Source organism: Lissotriton helveticus, chromosome 5_1 (assembly GCF_964261635.1).
Source record: "Lissotriton helveticus chromosome 5_1, aLisHel1.1, whole genome shotgun sequence".
NCBI lineage: Eukaryota > Metazoa > Chordata > Amphibia > Caudata > Salamandridae > Lissotriton > Lissotriton helveticus.
Window position 1 is genome coordinate 1,908,495,331 of NC_136065.1, and position 12,653 is coordinate 1,908,507,983.

The following is a 12,653-nucleotide window of genomic DNA, read 5'->3' on the forward strand; positions in this document are numbered from 1 at the left end:
TCGCAAAGCATCCCTTCCGATGACCTTGATACGGATTGGCAGCCACAACTATCTGCGCATTCAAAGGAGAGACATCCCAAGAAGACCATGCTAGGAAAAAGGAAGTTTCCAGGCAGGCTTGAACTTATGGAGGTCGATGTAGGTGAGCAGGATACTGCTGGTGATAAAGACGGGTCTGACACTGTCATCATCACAAGCGTTATTCCTGGTGCAGAGGATGTAGAGACAAACATTTTCACCCTATCCAGAAATGCTGCAATGACTGATGAGCAGGTACCACGCATAACTCCTACACACTCAACACCCACAGTAACACCAGCTCCAATTTTTTCAACAGCGAAGGCCCGGCAGCATCCGACATCCAGCAGAAGCGCCACTTCAACAGAAGGAGGTAGTGGCAGTACTAGGACTGAGCTGTCCCATAGTCAAATTCCACAATCCTCCAGTCCATCCGGCATTGGCAGTGGGTCCTCCTCTTCCTATGGCAGGAGACAAAAGTTTACCTCCCCAGTGTGGGACTTCTTTACGGTTCACCCAGTTCAGGAGAACATTGCTGTATGCACCATTTGTCATGCCAATGTTAGTCGTGGTAAGCTTGGTACAAACTATGGGACTGGAGGCCAAACGACCCATTTGAAAAAAACACACGTGATCAGGTGGGAGAACCACCTTGCAAGCTTAAAAAATGTTAGCACTCGTGTTGGTGGGGATACAGTGGTACAAGGTCCACTCATGGTTGATCAGGAGGTAGAAGAAGAGGGAGACGATGACCTTCTATCTAGGAGTGGTACACAATCGACCCCTGTCGCCAGCACTGGAGTGGTAAAGACCACATCCTCCGCATCTGCAACTTCTCAGTGGCACCAGAGTCAGCTGGAAACACCAAGGAGTGCAAAGTCTGCGATGCAAGGTGGTCCGTCTAGCACAACTCAAAGACATGCAAAGCAGCTTACCATTCCTAGCATGTTAAGGCAGGAGGGAAAGTACGAGCGGAACCACCCAGTAGCACGTTTATACAATGCCAAACTTGCGAAAATGTTAGCACTGGACCTTCTCCCATTTTCATTTGTTGAGGCTGTTGGATTTCTGGAATTAGTGGCAACCCTCTGCCCAAAATGGAACGTTCCCAGTCGCTACTATTTTGCCCGAGTGGCTGTTCCAGCACTACACCACGATGTGCTGGAATTGATTGGGAAAGCCTTACAACAGAGTGTTGTCCATTGTATCCACCTGACAACAGACATGTGGAGCAGTTGCGATGCTACAGATTTCATGTGCATCACCGCACACTGGATCTCTTTTGCAGGTGTTAAAGACAAGTTAACTTCAGGCCTCCGTGACGTTGCTGGAATTTTTAATGATACGCGCAGACATGCAACTATAGCCATGTTTGGTATGGACAAAAGTCATACTGCTGAAAACATTTTGTCTGACTTTAATGACAAGGTCTTTGAATGGCTGAAACCAAGAGGCCTTAAGATTGGTTTTGTTTCCACCGACAATGGCAGTAATGTAGTGAAGGCAATGAGAGAAGGACATTATTTCAGGGTACCCTGTTTGGCACACTGCATAAACTTAGTCGTGCAAGACTTTCTGAAAAATGAAGCCAAAGTCAGCAACATAATGGCCATCTGCAGAAGAATATGCACGCACTTTAACCATTCTTTCAAAGGACGGAAGCTGCTACGGGTCATTCAGCAAGAGCATAGGTTGCCAGTCAAAGCACTGATACAGGAGGTCCCAACACGTTGGAACTCAACTTATTTCATGCTTGAGCGTCTCTTTGAGCAGTACATCCCACTGAATGCTTATGTCATGTCAAGAAGATTAGGGGATCCTACTGTTAATCTTAAAGCCCTGACCATTGAGATGTGGCAGTGGGACCTCATTAAATGCATCACAGAGATGCTACAACCCTTTGAGGTCTTCACACGTGCAGTTAGCAGGGAGGACTGTACTATGGGCCAAGCCATCCCATTGTTGTACATGCTTGAGCAACAGGTGAAGGAGGTCTGTGAAACATACGAAGGTGACGAACAAAAAGTTGATGCATATACCTTAGCCAAGGGCTTAGTCAACCGCTTGTGTGAAAATGTAAGGCTCAACAATATTGTGTCAGGTGAACATTACATAACTGCAACAATCTTGGATCCACGGTACAAATTATTTGTCAGCAGTAACGAAGTAATTCCATTTTCAGATGAGGATGTTGACAAGTACAAAACTTCCATAGCTGCGGAAGCTAATGAGTTAGAAACTGAACGGCTGTTACTTAAAGGCCTGCCACTGCCAGCCCAGGCCAGTCCAAGTACTCCTGACGCAAGTTCTTCACAGCGTGAGAGCAGTGCGTCTGCTTTCCAGCAGGCACCAACAGTACCAAAAGCAGCACCTACACGATCTGATTCAGCAGACCCAACCAAAAGCATAACTGCTTTTTTTATACAGAAAGGGATGGGTAAGTCCGTTGCTGTTGCAAAGGGAAAAGAGGACCAGCAAAGCCGAGCACCAATGAACATTGAGCGGATGGTTCAGGCCTATCTGGATGACACAACAGAGGTGTTCATGGAGCAAAGCCCATTGGTCTATTGGTATGAAAGAAGGAGACAGTGGCCAGTGCTGAGCAGGCTGGCGATAAAGTATCTGGCTTGTCCTGTAGCCAGTGTCTCCTCTGAGCGGGTTTTCAGTGCTGCTGGTGCCATTGTCACATCGAAAAGGACTAGTCTCTCCCCCAAAAGCGTGGAGCGGCTGACAATGATAAAAATGAATCAACGCTTCATATCACCAGACTATCAAGTACGTGAATCACCGCCGGATGAAGAAAGCCAGTGTGAAGAAGACGTCCTCACTACTGGGTTACATGACCTACTTCTGTCTGAACGCACAGAGTTTGAGGACGAGCTCCTCTTCCCTGACAACTAGGACAGGTATGTTAAAGGAATGATGCAATGCATTGCATAGGATTGTTTAGCCGACTCTGAGCAAATGTGCATGGAATTAAAGTATGCTAGTAGTAACTTCAGACTCACGTGATGGGCAATTTTCCCATGTTATTTAATAATATAAATTATTTATGCACTTGTGACCCTACTACTACAGGTGCAGTCAGTACTTAATTTATCGTTCGTAGTGCATGTTCATGTTGCACAACGTACATTATTTGGTGAAACAGTCCCCCCTCCACCCCCCCAACAAACACAAATGAACTTCAAATGTTTTCTTGTGAAAATAATATCTTTGTTTTATTTTTATATTTTAATAATGATAATAGAAAAATAAAATATATAACAAATGTAACCCCCTGACCCAGAGCTGTCCCTCCCTACCCTCCCCTAACCCCAACCAAATTTCAACCCAAATGTACACCCCAACTCCCACATCCCACCCACCAACAAAAGGATTAAAAAAGGGGCAAAAAACAGGGTCCATTTCAAAGCCGGCGGGCTTTCAGGTGTTTGTCCACCAGTATTTTGACACGCTCCTCTAGACCGTCCTCCTGCTTCTTCCGCTCCTCCTCCAACTTCGCTACCCGGCGGAGAATCTTTGCTTTGAAAGCACGGCACCTACACTTGCATGCATGTGGTTGTTGTTGTTGTTGTGGGGGGGCCGCCGAAGATGTAACAATGCGGCGGCGGGCGGCTGCCTGACCACGGCGACGTAGTCCTGCAGGCTTGGGGCCCGGGGCATTGGAAGAGGCAGCAGCTGCTGCCGCCGCCTCCTCCTCCTCCTCCTCGGCCTGATCCACCAGCCGGCGGTAGGCCTCTACAATTGCCTGCAGTTTCCGCTGCCGGGCCCGGACTGCCAACTCCTTCCTGGTTGGTTTTTGGGAAGGAGTAACTATAAAGAAAGAAACAGAATTGTTAATCCAAACTCCCCGCAAATCAAGAACACAACATTGATTCAACACATAGTGGGCGGCACAGTAGCACTAGCAAGCAAGCTGAGTACCAGAAATAGTGTTGCGTCTATCTTGAACATTCTACAGCCTCTATTAATTTTTCGGACTTTTTGTCACGGCTTTATGTCTGCCCTATTAGCATGGGTGTACTTCAACGGTCACACACATTAGAACGAACACCTGTCTTTTACATATCTCCTTTTGTTCCGGGAAGGCGGGAACACTCTCAAAGTAACATTAATTAACAGGGGGCAGCTAGTAGCACATGTCTAGTAAAGACTATAATACTTTATACCGCGCAACAAACCTTATTTGGTTTGTGTTTCACCAGCAACGACCCATGCACCCAGTCGTCCCCTCCTTCCCTTGCCTTTGGGTTTGCCCAAAACACCGCAGCTGCTGAGACTATCCACTAACCACCGGTATTGGGTGTGTCTCCCAACCACGCTGGCAGCTGTGTTTTCCCCTTTACATGCTTTAACAACAACCCATGCATCCGACTGCTATCAGGCACTTGCATTACTGTAGTGGTAATGCTTAGCATGCTAATGACAAGTAAAGGTAACATATATTTTCCAGTAGAGTACAGTGAGAAAGTTTTCCCCTCCCACCAAGTAATGCAGATCACTATTGAATGTAACTTACCATCGCCCGCCGCTGTTGGCTCCCCCCCCACTGCTGCTGGTGTAGGTGCCTCTGTTCCTCCTGTCCCCGCCGGGAGCGCTGAAGCAGCGCCGCTGTCCCCGTCGGCACTGGTCGATGGTAAGGGTTCTGCACCTATAAAAATAAGTACGCCTTTTTAGATGGATGCACAGCCCCCTTTGTACTTGTTCACCAAGAATGGAGTTCTTCAAAACAGTTAAGTCCAACGTACGTAATCAGTATGAGTCCACATTGCATAGTACAGCAGAGTCACTACACATATTATTAGCATTCATTGTTATGGTATGGTACCCAAGCTCATCTCATCTGTCCTGCTACTCTAGTCCTTGGAAATTGGAAGTGAACTATGTAACCTTTGTACATCAATGTATCCAGTTTTGCGCATGTGTTAACTCGCAGCTTGTTGCGCAGTACGAGAAGACGCTCTGGGGCAACACATCATTGTTCAATGCATACACCTGAAGAGGTGGGAAAGTAAAAGGGCCCGTATTTAAGTTTTCTATGTGGATTGTGGGATACAGTTTGCTTACAGGTTACACAACTTCTTTTTAGCATGGCTGCATAAAACGGGCATAAATGTATTTAATACTGTCTAACGTGCACCACTTTTGTCATTATTTTTCGGCAGGTGAGAAGATTGCCTTCTACGAAGCGGACATTTCCATAGCTTACAAAAAAAGAGGAATATCTGACCAGTATACGTTGGTGAGAGGTCTCCGATAGTTGCCACATTTCCCTATTGTGCACTAGTAGCTGTACAAATGTTGATTACTTTATTATGCCTGTTTTAACTCTGGATTTTTTCTGGTGGGCCCTTCAACGTATTGGACGGAAGCACTTAAAAACATTGATGTTACTTACTTACTTCTAACAAAATAAAGCTTTTGAATGACCACTTTGACTCTGAAGTTTATTTTCAGTGTCTGTTGTCTTAGAGACTCACACGAGTGAGTGAGCAAAAGGGGGTTTCTTAGGTAACGGTTTGTGTCCTAAAAGCATTCGGCATCTTGGTATTGGGGTTCAGGAGTGTGATTTGAACAATAGACCAATGACTCAGGCCATATAGGCTGACGTTCAGTGAATTGTGCGTTCCTCAGAGTTCTGTGACTGAGGTGTAAGTAAGGTCCAACCTGCCTATCAGTACCAACAACATCCAATTTTCGTGTGCATAGTTACATAGTTGTGTAATATGTATATAACTCCATAGGAGATAGAAGAATACCCACAAGACTAGTAGTGGTATACTAACGTTTACAAAAATACTAGACAAACATCATTCTGGATGCCTACTTGGTTGCTGTCAATTGACAAAGCACTGCAGACACATTACAGAGGAAAAAACAAGCACTGTTGGACTTACTGGGGACAGCAGCAGGATCCTCAGTAGAGGAGCTCTGTGTAACTGGTGGTTCACCCGCCGACTCGGTCCCTGTATTCTGCTTGCCCCTGGATTCTGTGGTTCATGTAAAAATTAAAATAATAAACATAGATAAATACATTGAGTGATGTGAAACATAGACATAATTGCAAATCACACTGCTACAGTGGAACAGAGCCGGAGGCAACAAATCCATGCCAGGGGCCGCAACGCAAATATGTATCCATCCTTAGAGTATTATTACATTAAGGATATCTATTGGTGCGGTGGCCCCTGAAGTTTGGTGCCCCTGTGCAGTTGCACAGCTTGCACATGCCCCCTAGAGCCGGCCCTGGCTGAGGTAAGAAGAACAAAGTAACGTTAGCATTCTTTGCAAGAAAAGGATTCCATTCATGCAGAAGAGAAGGCCGTGAAAAAAATGCTACAATATGCAAACAACGTACAATTAATAATTATCCATCCACCGCTATTTCACTGACGGACAAAGGAAGGACAAGACTCTATTAATAGCATTAACTAACTCCAGTTCTCAGCAATAAAGAAAATCTCACATCAATAAACAGCAACAGCTAGCGCCAAGTTGAAACAACACGCAAGAGCCAGTGAAGAAGAAGAACACTGTCATACAATGACAGTAGATATACCGGAATACATCGCAAATGTAACTAGGGGCAACAGTCATCGCGTTACTTATTCAGCCAATATTTACAAAGATACAATAACAATATTTAGACAACTATATATCTATATATGTATATATATATATATATATATATAATCTATATGTATATAAATATATATATATATATATATATATATATATATATATATATATATATACACACTTTATTTTTGGGGTAGCCACTCACCAAGACCCACAACCTCCACACCAAGCAGGTCCAACAGGTCCTGCTCCCGGTCCAAAATGTCGGCCCAGCGGTGGGACAGCTGATGGTGGGTACGCCGGATACCGGAGCAGCGGAAGACTGCACGGCGCACCTTCGCCCACCGCCGGAGACGCTCTTCAATGTGCTGGTATCCGGAGCCGGGCCTGCCGCCTGCTGCCAAAGTCAAGGGGAGGTGACGTTGGATAAAAAAGACCAGGGCGGCCAACTCCTCCTCCCCAAAAAGTTGGCGGGGCGTCACTCCTGCCGGGCGCATTCTGCCGCAAGGCAGCCTGGTTTTTTTAGGCACAGCCGCCTTGCCCTTTGAGCCGCCGATTCTGCTGGCACCCTTCACCATGGTTCTGGGTGGAGGGGAGAAGGAAAGTTGAAGACAAAAAGGTTAGGGGAAGAAAGAAGAAAGATAAAAGAAGGAAGTAATATAAAACAAGAGAAAAGTTGCAAAAAAAGTGGTAAAAGTAAAAATAAAATGAGAAATATAAACCTAGGCACAGACAGAAATAGGTAAGAAGTAAAGAAAGTTAGAAAAACTGAGGGAAAAGACCAGGATGGAAGAGATAGGAGTGAGATGCTGAAGTAGGCCCAAAACCATAGCCAGAGTGTGAAATCGAAGATGGCTCTGCCCGTCGCGACCGCCGCGGTAAGTTCGCGCGATATTTGACGCGATCACGCACTTTGGCAGTGCGAACGAGAAGATGAGTTCCCGAACATGTCTAACACAACGCGAACACGTTACTTGTGACCCGGAACCGGAAATAAGGGAACGCAAGCGGGCGGGACAAACCTCATTGAGTAACTTAGCGCGCTAGCTATCGCGAGCATGCAGGCAGCGCCCCGAACACGCGCACCGCGCTCCCGAAGACGAAAAACGGCGCGCGAACGGGTCTAGCAACCTACTACGCATGTCCGCGGAGCTACACGTAGCTCGCGGAGTGCAAGTGCGTCTTCGCGTAGCTTCGCGGAGTGCGGCTACGCGAACTACGCCCAGGGTTAGTATGTATATGATCCAGCACCTCATTACACTGTATGAGGGTCAACATTCTGATCCAGGTCCGTTACATGATGTCCTGAACGAGTTACTCCAGTATAGATGGAAAGGTTTAGGCACCGATTTAATTAGTGTCATTCTAGAACAGCCCAACAAATATAGAACGTTCCTAAATCCGCATTTTGTTCATGTCTCACCTCCAGAAAGTAAACCGTTTTATATAGATAGACAGCATCCGTTACGAGAAGTACACCCAGTTAGGACAGCGGGAGGTGAAATGCAACGAGTATTTGTTTACACCCCAGTTACCAAGATGGAACTCTTAGAGATGAAGAAATTAATTCCCTGTCACGACAAAGATCCAGCAGGGTTCCACCGAGAATTAAAAGACATGCTCCGTATGGGAGAATACACGTATCCAGATATAATTAAAATGTTAAAAGTCCTGTTGCCTGCGGGCATATATGAAAAACTCAAGGAAAAGGATTGGGAGGTGGGAGAGAAAAAGATCGATTGGACAGCTCTAGAAGCTGAAGATAAGATACGTGTACCAGGTACCGGTCTTGGAGACAAATGTAAAGAATTACCAGAATTATTGATACAAGTTTTGCCTAGGTTATTAGCCACGAAAAAGGAAGACTGGGATGCAATCTCAGCATGTAAACAGAAACCAGACGAAGATACTAGTGATTTTTATTCTAGATTTGAGAAATGTTTTATAATAAACAGTGGTTTGAAGACTAGTAGCGAGTCATACCCTCATCTTTTTGTTACTAAATTAGTCGAGAATTCAAGTCCACAAGTTAAAAATCGAGTTTTGAAAGTCGAAAGTACTTGGCAAGCTAGTACCCCGTCCCAGATGCTCCAAATGCTCCAGTATCACCAGAATAGAATCAGAGAAGAGCAAGAACACGAGAGAAGACGTATGAAAGACACAAAAATGAAAGTACTAGTTGCACAATCTGTTCCACAAGACAGTCAGAAGAGGGGTCCGAATCAAGCGAATCAAGCCAGTCATCCTGCAGCTCCCGTTAAAGGGACATGCAATTATTGTAAACAGCCAGGTCATTTCATAAACGAGTGTGCAGTTCTGAAACACAATATAGCCACTGGTAAAACTAAAGAAAGACCACGTCCGCCTAGACAAGAACAAGTTTCACAGACTTCTCAGTCACCACAGAATGCACAACAGACAGTTCCAGCACCGCAGCCTATAGCTGCAACACAGCATGTTACACAGCAGATGTACCAGTATGCACAATCCGAGTATCCAGAGTATCAAGCGTATTCATGAAACAGCCTAGAGAGGGAGGTAGGCTTGCCTCTCATCGAGATTCCTGTAGATCAAGAAGGTCCCTACGTACACAGTCAAGTATTAGGGAAAGACAGAAAGTTTCTGATTGATACAGGGGCAAGTAGGACTACCATTAGTCACGACGAGGTTCCAGGGGCTCCGCTCTCAGGCTCTAGAAATGTTTCCCTTGGATTTTCAGGAAAGCCTATTGTAAACGAGATATCAAAGCCAGTTACTCTAGAAGTAGGTCCATTGTCCCGAACTACTGATCTATTGCTTACGAAGTCATGTCCAGAAAATTTGTTAGGTATTAAGACACTGAAAGAATTAGGTGCAGTTATTTGCTGTTCCCCAGAGGGGATACGTTTGTTTTTACGTGACTTCAAGGGTCACTATGTATTACGAGATTTTGATCCGAGATTGTCAAATGTCCCACAACATCTATGGGCGCAAGGTCCAACTGATGTTGGTTTCATGCGAATCACACCCCATCGTGTGACTCTCAAGCAAGGTGTAGTGTTACCACGAATCAGACAGTACAGATTGCCACCTGAGGCTGTAGCAGCCTTATCCAAAATTATTGACGAGCTTATGGCTCAAGGAGTAGTTGTAGAAACTGACTCCAATGTATGTAATTCTCCTATCATTCCAGTCATGAAACGTACTGATCCAAATGCACCCCCAGTATATCGATTAGTGATTGACCTTCGAGAACTCAATAAATGTATCATTCCTCAGTACCCAGTTGTTCCAGATATCTCATCTCTATTGACAGCCATTGATTCTGAGGCAATATTTTTTACAGTAATCGACCTCAAGAATGCATTTTTCAGTGTCCCCATTCATCCAGACAGCCAGTACCTTTTCGGATTCTGTTTAAATGGAAGGAGCTATAAATTCACACGAGCTCCTCAAGGTTTCACAGAAAGTCCTAGTATTTACAGTCAAGCACTTAAGAGACAACTAGACAATATTCACATGCCAACTGACACTGCCCTGCTCCAATATGTCGATGATCTACTGATCACAGCCCGTTCTGAACGTGCTTGCGAGCGAGCGTCACTCACAGTTCTGCACTTCCTAGCCGAGATGGGGCACAAGGTGTCCCCTTCAAAGCTTCAATTCTGTGTCCAGCAAGTGATCTACTTAGGCCACTTACTGTCCAAGTGGGGTAGGCAGTTGACACCTGACCGTATCCAGTTAATAGCGAGTCTTCCACAGCCCAAGACACAGAAGGAGGTACGTGCTTTTATCGGCCTCACTTCTTATTGCCGACAATGGATTCCTCAGTATGCATTTCTAGCCAAGCCACTGATACAGTTAACGACACAGGAGGCAGCCGTATCGACTGTCCTCCCTTGGACATCTGAACATACACTTAGTTTCAATGAGTTAAAGAAAGCTTTATGCCAAGCTCCCGTTCTAGCTACACCGAACTACAGTAAGCCTTTTACACTTTTTGTCACAGAACGTGATGGTACAGCATTATCCGTTCTCACACAAGATCAAGCCAGGCAATACAAGCCCTGTGCTTATTTTTCGAGCACATTAGATCCAGTAGCCCAGGCGCTGCCTGCGTGCCTCAAGTCAGTTGCAGCCACAGCACTAGCTATCAGACAAAGTGATTCCATAGTATTAGGACATTCCTTGACAGTACAAGTTCCACACTCCGTGGAAGTTCTTTTAAACCGAACACAGACTCAGCACTTGACAATTGCACGTTTGACAGGTTATGAACTGACACTATTCCTGCCACACATAGAAATCAGACGCTGCAACGTTCTAAATCCTGCTACACTGTTACCGTCAGTTACTTCAAATCCTGCCACACATGACTGTGTGGAAGTAGTTAACACTATGACTAAGCCGAGACAAGACCTGACAGATATTCCGTTACCAGATCCTGACCTGACACTTTATGTGGATGGTTCATGTATGAGAACGAGTACAGGAGAACTAGTAGCCGCGTATGCAGTGACTACTGACACTGAAGTTATTGAAACACACCGTATTGACACCCTGTCTGCTCAAGCAGCAGAGCTAGTTGCTCTGACTCAAGCCTGCATACACGCCAAGAACCTGAAAGTTAATATTTACACAGATTCACGCTACGCATTCGGAGTTGTACACGACTTCGGAGTGCTCTGGCAGGAGAGAGGTTTCATGACTTCTCATGGAACCAAGATTCAGCATGGGTTCCTTATTCAAGCTCTGTTAGATGCAATACATTTACCGACATCCATCGCTATTATGAAATGCAAAGCACATACGAAAGTTACTGACATTATTTCCCAAGGGAATGATCTAGCAGATCGAACAGCCAAGCTTACAGCACAGACTCCAGACATACCAGTTAACAAGACACCGACATCCACTCTCGAACAGACTATTTGTATGACAGTTAAGGACCCTACTCAAGATGTCATAGATATCCAGTTACATGCTACTCCCGAGGAAATCAAGAAATGGTCCGAACAAGGAGGGGTCCAGACAGATCAGGGATGGTTGACGAAGGGAAAAGCCACATGGTTTCTCCCCGACTCAATGGTTCAAGTCATTATCAATACCGCACATAGTCCAGCACACTTAGGAGAAAAAGCCATGTTAGACAGTATCCAGAACATTTGGTTTAACAAGCATTTACGAGCTGCAGCCAAGCAGAAAGTCCGTACCTGTATGATATGTTGCCAGTTCAATCCAGGTAAAAGTGTCCCGGTGGAACAAGGTGGATTCCAACCTCCTGACCACCCTTTTGAAGTCCTCCAGATGGATTATATTCAGATGGAGCGATGTCGAGGTTTCAAGTATGTCCTTGTAGTTGTATGCGCTTTGTCCAGGTGGACAGAAGCATATCCAGTCCCAGATTACACAGCCGCGACCACTGCCAAGCAGTTGGTTCGTGAATTCTTCCCCCGTTATGGACTCCCTAGGGTCGTGTATTCTGATAACGGCCAGCCATTCTCATCTGAACTAATGAAGCACGTTTCCCTTTTGTTAGGGTACCAGTGGAAGTTCCATTGTGTACGCCATCCAGAAGCAGCCGGTCTCGTAGAGAGACATAATCAAACCCTGAAAATACGTATTGCCAAAGTCTGTCAAGAAAAAGGTGTAGACTGGTTAGTTGCTCTGCCAGTCGCTCTGTTCTATATGCGCATGGTCGCACACTCCAGATCAGGTCTGTCCCCTTATGAGGTCGTATTCGGCCGCCCCCCGAATATGTGGGGTACACCTAGACCCCGAAGTATTACCGATGTTTCCAGTAATATGCTGACAGATTATCTAGCTTCCTTGATGTCTGCCCTACACTCTTGTCGTTCACAGGTTGCCGCTGCATTTCCCGACAATACTGAAGTCAAGCCACACGAGATCCTTCCCGGCACCCTGGTCCTCGTCCGCAATTTTGATCGTTCAAGTCCGCTGGAGCCTCGCTGGAAGGAGCCGAAGTTAGTCCTTCTAACCACCCGTACTGCCGTCAAGTTGGAAGGCAGGAAGGGGTGGGTGCACCTGTCACACGTCAAGAAATTTCACGGACT

The 12,653-nt window shown here is 45.6% G+C and overlaps 2 long non-coding RNA genes across 2 annotated transcripts; one reads left to right on the plus strand and one right to left on the minus strand.

Moving 5' to 3' along the window:
* Positions 1–2,827: 2,827 nt before the first annotated feature.
* Positions 2,828–5,451, plus strand: LOC144755982 (uncharacterized). The gene is made up of 2 exons (XR_013595000.1): positions 2,828–2,924; positions 5,187–5,451. It is a non-coding gene; the product is annotated as an uncharacterized LOC144755982 (long non-coding RNA).
* Positions 2,942–5,985, minus strand: LOC144755983 (uncharacterized). The gene is made up of 3 exons (XR_013595001.1): positions 5,919–5,985; positions 4,541–4,672; positions 2,942–3,834 (listed from the first exon to the last, which is right to left on the minus strand). It is a non-coding gene; the product is annotated as an uncharacterized LOC144755983 (long non-coding RNA).
* Positions 5,986–12,653: the final 6,668 nt, after the last annotated feature.